The sequence below is a fragment of the Rhineura floridana genome, chromosome 5 (assembly GCF_030035675.1).
Source record: "Rhineura floridana isolate rRhiFlo1 chromosome 5, rRhiFlo1.hap2, whole genome shotgun sequence".
Taxonomy (NCBI): Eukaryota; Metazoa; Chordata; class Lepidosauria; order Squamata; family Rhineuridae; genus Rhineura; species Rhineura floridana.
The window spans coordinates 120,000,667-120,006,666 of NC_084484.1; the positions used below are offsets into that span (position 1 = coordinate 120,000,667).

Consider the following 6,000-nt stretch of genomic DNA (forward strand, 5'->3'; position numbering starts at 1 on the left):
GCTTTCCAGCTGTGTCAAGGAAGAACGAGCATGGCTACACATGCAGTGCTGCACTGGGGTGGGGTAGGGCGCTACTATTTAAGCCCTGCTCCTCCCCTCCTAGGCCTTTTCCCAGTCTTGTACAGCACCCCCCCTCAGGGCAGTATGTGTTTTTACTAGTTCCATATGAAGCCGGGAAGGAATTTTTAGCTTGTTGGCCTTTGTTTGCTGACAAGTTTTTTGCCTATCCTGTGCTTCTTTCAATTTGGCTGATTGACTTGTTTTATTAGGCTAATTTGTTTAATTGGAATTTGGCTGTTTTGTTGCTCTTTGCCAAGTAGTCAATACTGTAATTAGGTTAATTGGTCACGTTGGTGGATATGTGTGGGAATTTCATAGGGTAGGGCTTGATGGGCACCCTTAGGCACCCTTTAAGATGAAGAGCGGGACCTGAGACTTGTCTTCTGGCTTGGTGAAGCCTATTGACAGGGAAAGGCTCACCTTTGGGGCTAACTTGTAACACTCACTGGGAGGGGATGGATCAGGATGGCCTTCTTAACCCTGTGGGGTTGGGGCTGGTGGAAGGGGAATGGGCTTGAACCACCCCCTTTCACATGGCAAGGTGTCCTTACCCAATTATTTGTTTGAGAGCTAAATCCTACAAAATCACTCTGCAGATTATTTTTGAATAATCATTTATTTAATTGGCTTTATCTAAATAGATGTGGCCCTTGTTTTACCCACACTTCACCTTGTCATGCCTCTTCAGCTGCAAAGAGAATCAACATTTCAAGGTGAAGGCTCCATGGCCCTTGTTGCTGACTCTTAGCTGTAATAGGTTAAAATGTTTAGACCCATTAACTTGCCCTGCCCTGCTGTGTAAGAAATTATTATAACATGATATTTGCTGTCTCTTGTGGTAGTTCTGCCACCTTCAGAAGGTGTGGGCAATGGAGGCCTGGGACAGGGCTTTCTCTGTGGCATCTCCTAAATAGGAAAACTCTCTCCCCACAGAGATGTATCTAGCATCTTCATTGTACAGCTGTCACCATATGCTGAAGATCCACCTCTTTACCTGGTATTTCGCCGTTATTTTGGGGCTACCCACTTCTTTTGTTTTTGTTAACCTATATTTATTTATTCATTTATTATATTTATATCCCACCTTTCCTCCAAGGAGCTCAGAGTGGTGTACATGGATATCCCCTTCTCACCATTTTGTCATCACAACAACCTTGTAGTTTATGCTGAGAGTCTGTGTCAAGCCCAAGGTCATCCAGCAAGCTTCATGGCTGAGTGAAGATTTGAACCCTGGTCTCCCAGGCCCTAGTCCAACACTCTACTGTGCTGCTTTCACTTGTAACTGTTTTACTTGTTTTTAATTGTATGAGTATATCGTTGTAAGACAGTCTGGGATTTTGTGAAGAAGAGTGGGTAAGAAATCTTATAAAATAAAATGTGCCTCCAGCCAATTAGTAAATCTTTGAACAGCTTCAATTGCAACTGACCTAAACAGGAATAAAAATAAATAAATAAAGCTTTGACTCCCCAGCAGATGGATTAGACTGAAAAAAGCTGAGAGATTCAGCTTTTGTGTGTGTGTGAGAGAGAGATGGGGATGGGTTGGAAGGATTGGAAGTAGGAAGAAGAATCATGTTTGGTGGAAGAAGCATTATAGTCTTTCATCACTGTAGCCTAGGACAGGAATGAGGAACCTGTGGTCCTTCAGATATTGCTGGATTCCAACTCACATCAACAGTGATCATTGGCCTTGCCAGCTGAATCTCATAGGAGTTAGACTCCAACAACAGTGGGAAGGCCAAAGGCTAAGAGAAAGAATAGAGATCTAGGAGAAGTCTAGAGTTGTTCCTCGTCCCTCTCTCGCTTGGTGCAAGGTTTCTGAACAACAACAACAATAAAACAAACATTTTGGAGATTGCTAGTGTGGATTACAAACTGATAATCTGGCAAGATTGCTCTGAGCAATTTTTTGATTGGGTACAAATTAAGCCTGGATGATCCTAGAATAGTAGAGTTAGAAGGGGCATATAAGGTCATCGAGTCCAACCCCCTCGTCAATGCAGGAATCCAACTTAAAGTATACCTGACAGGTGGCTGTCCAGCTGTCTCTTGAAAATCTAGACACATTTTGCCTGTCTAACCACCTTCTCGCTTACCAGTCTTGAAATTAACTTTTATCCGCTCTTAGCCAAGGAAAGGTTATAAATTAAGATGAAATCAAGTGCCCAGCTTCTTGGAGAATCCAGGTGAAAAAAGCCAATATGCTAAAACATAGAATATTAAAGTCTGGGGCAAAACGTTATTTTGTCAAGGTAATATCTAAGTGCCAAGTGCAGAAATAATATATCAAGTAATATGTTTTTTTATGGTATTAGCCACTTACCTATTTGAACATCTCCTGAGGTTCTTCATTCTGGGTTGAAACTTCACAGATGGACACACTTGACAAGTTATGGGTGGGAATCAACAACTACTTTTTTCACAAAATAACAGCATAGTTAAAATGAGCATGCCTTTCAGACACTGCAACTTTCTGTCCCTACGGGCATTTACTTTGAAGGATAAATAATCAATTTCCTCTCTTAGACAAATGAGTAGAAATTACCCATGATTCCCTGCAGCATCTTTCGTGGCAGAAGTATTGTTGGCTTGAGGTTTTTCCACTAAACTGCAAAACTTGCTCCTTTTTCTCTCTGCAGCAAGTGTATACTTTGAAGAACACAAGCATCCTTTAAAATAAGCTACTTAAGCAGATTTATTTCTGCTTACAAGTGCACGTTCATGACCAGACTGCACAGCTATATTTCATTATAATTAGAGCTAGGGAAAATCCACCTGGCAAACAAGCTTGCATGTTGAAAGTCCATCTCACACTACACGTTTGGGAGCTAGCTGACATGAATGTGACAGAAATAGCGAACAGAATACATAGGATCACATCATGGGGATATGACTACAAAATGAGGAGCAGAGTCCTCAGTATCACAGTAAAGGGATGGTTGAAATGTGCTAGTAAAAAAGAATACCCAGTAGTGCCTAATGTGGACCTAAGCAACTAGGACTGAGGCTGGAACTGAAGCAGTTCGGACCTCTGGTTCCTAACTGCACATCAGTCCATGTCCCCTTTTCCTCACAGAAGATGTGAAATGTTTATTTATTTAGTACATTTATATCCCACCTTTCCTCCAAGGAGCTCAAGGTGGCACACATGGTTCTCCCCCTCCCAGGGACAGAAAGACCTGTCAATTTCAGTTCTCTCAGTTTCTCATTTTTCCAATCATAAATTTAGTTCTCCACATTTCTGCAGCAATTTGAGACTTTTTTTTAAAAAAAAATCCTCATGAAAATTCTCCAGCATTTAAATGCAAATTTCTCCTCAAAAATACATTTTGTAGGGAGTTTTGACTAATGTACACATATTTGCAAGCCATTTATCTTCATATAATGCATTGTTGCATGTTATTTTCACTTATAAATTCATTTTTATGCATACTTTTCCCGAATGTGTGCATTTTTGTAAACATTGGTTGGTGAACTGCATCACAAAATATGAATAAGTGTGAATTTCGAAGGATGGCTGTTTTTCAGTTCTCATATTGTTTCAGAAAGTGAATTTGATCAATTTGGGTTGAACTGAATCAAAATTCGCATCCATCTCTACCCCCTTTTCATTTTATCCTCACAAAACCCTGTGAGGTAGGTTTGGCTGAGAGACAGTGACTGGCCCAAGATCAACCACTTTCATGACTGATTGGAACCCTGGTCTCCCAGTCCTAGTCCGGCACTCTAACCATTACTCCACACTGACTCATTTTGTCTTGCATGTCTGAACCAAGACTATTTTGTCTTACAAATGATGATGACTTATCATCTGTAGTGAATCAGTATAATGCAAACCAGGCCTTGCTTTGCAAAGGATACTCTTCTTACTTTGTCTCCCCCTCTCTTCAACCTGCTTGGGAGTGATTTATTAATTTGGGAGTAAATTACATGAATCTTCCTGACTTAATACACTGGCCTATTAGACCCTAACACTTCTCTTGAGCCTGCTCAAGAAGATACGGCAATACCTCCTGTCTCGAGCAGAAGCTCCATTTCATAGATGTAAAGTTATTTGACTGTGTATGGTTCCTTCCATTGTAAGTGTGATGCCCAAAGACCATTCTGATGCCCAGCAAAAATATTAAACATGTTATTAACTTTTAATCCTTAGATGTTTGTCTCCTCTACAATCCCACATGAAATATCAGCACCCTGAAGAGATTTCTCCAATAGCTATTCTGCCCCTCTATAACTCATGCTTAACTCTGAGTGTGAGATGAAAGAAAGTGTAACATAAACCCGATGCAAATATTGTGGGCAGAGGTGGCTGGTGCCCATTGGGACTGGTAGGGTGCAAGACAGGGACACCAAGAGTAGGTGGAGCCAGAGCCATTGACAAGCAGAGCCAACGAATTCTAATTTTGTCTCCATCTTCCTCTCTGCTGGGTTCTACAAGTGGCAACACAGACTAGGGAGAAGGAAGCTGATAGGCAATACTACCCCCCTGGTTTGTAAGTAAGAAGATGGCCAAGTAAGAAGTGGAGGCTGGATGAGGGCAGACTGAGGTTGGTGGGGCAGTGCTCCATTAACCTCAATGGACAAGTCTCCACTGATTGTGGGTATAATGACCATATGGAAAAGGCATCAGGATTATGATGGCAGGCACTCTCCCCAATCTCCACACCTGCTGATTGTTGTGAACAGTACTGCCTATCTTCATGCAATTGACACATGTGCAGGCTCTTTTTACAAATGAATTGATCAATGCATGGAGGTTAAGGGCACGAATAGCAGCCGGAATCCCAGTCCACATGTTGATTTTGCCCACAGTTAGAATATCTGAATAGGGCTCTTGACACCTAGCATGGCAGGGAGAGGGAGAGGCTACAGCCTTTTCTCAATTAAATTAGGATTCCACAGTTCTGATGGCAAGGAACATTCAGTTGTGCAACATCTCCATGGCCCCTCACCTGCAGCCTAAAGTGTTACAGTTGCTGAAGGGACATCATATGATTCTCCTAAAGGTGAAAATCATATCTTAAAGCTTTTCATGTCATTCTCCTTTTCTAAAGAGCAATGTTGTCAAACTGAACACTGTGTATATTCAAAGTGTTGTGTCTGTTTTTGTGGACCACCAAGTGTTGTAAGCCAAATGTTTGGCACTTTTGCATATAATTTAACATTCATATGCCATCCCTTGTGCTGTATTTTGCATTCTTATGACATTATCTGGATATTGTTCCTATTCCTCCCAGCCCGGCAGAAAGAACAAGATGGCGTCAACCAGCAGCTGCAGGAGCACCTCCGTGAGATCTGCAAGCTGAAGGCGGTTAACAGGTGGCGGCAGGCTGAGAACTGTGAGCTGCGCAACCTGTGCTGCTTCCTTGACAAGGACTGGCTCAAGGCCAAGCGCCTGGTGCACCACTGGCAGCTCTTTGGGCACTATGCGGCGCAGGTGCTGTGCGACAAGGTGGCTGCCTGCCTCCACAAGCTGGCCGACCTGGAGGGCCTCCAGAAGTGCCTGGCCAAGGACAACCTGGAGCTGAAGGAGCTCTGCCTGGCCCTCGAGGAGGAATGCACCTCTGCGTCTCCTGACACCAGCCCAGCCCCGGCAGTGGCTCCTTGGAGCTTAGCCTGCCCTGCGGGCTCCACGACCTGAGCGATAGCAGCTCCAGCACCGGCAGTGTCGGCAGTGCAGACCAGCTCCACCCCACCTGCATCCCCAACGACTAAACCCTCAGGGAGGATGCCTTGCTTCCTTCGCCCCCCCACGGGAAGATGGGTGCGCCCTGCCCTAGCCCGCAGACTCTCTGTCCTTTGCTCCATGCTCCTGGCATCAAAGAACCTGGACAGGGCACTATGTTTGCCTCTGTTCCTATTTCTCCCACTCAGCTGAAGATGTCATGCCGGGGGAAACTCGTACCCATCTCAGTCCCACAGCAGAGCAGTGGTAGATGT

The 6,000-nt window shown here is 43.8% G+C and overlaps 1 pseudogene; it reads left to right on the forward strand.

Moving 5' to 3' along the window:
• Nucleotides 1-5,775, forward strand: part of LOC133386093 (coiled-coil domain-containing protein 85B-like) — a 49,559-nt pseudogene extending 43,784 nt beyond the window's left edge.
• The last annotated feature ends 225 nt before the right edge of the window (nucleotides 5,776-6,000 follow it).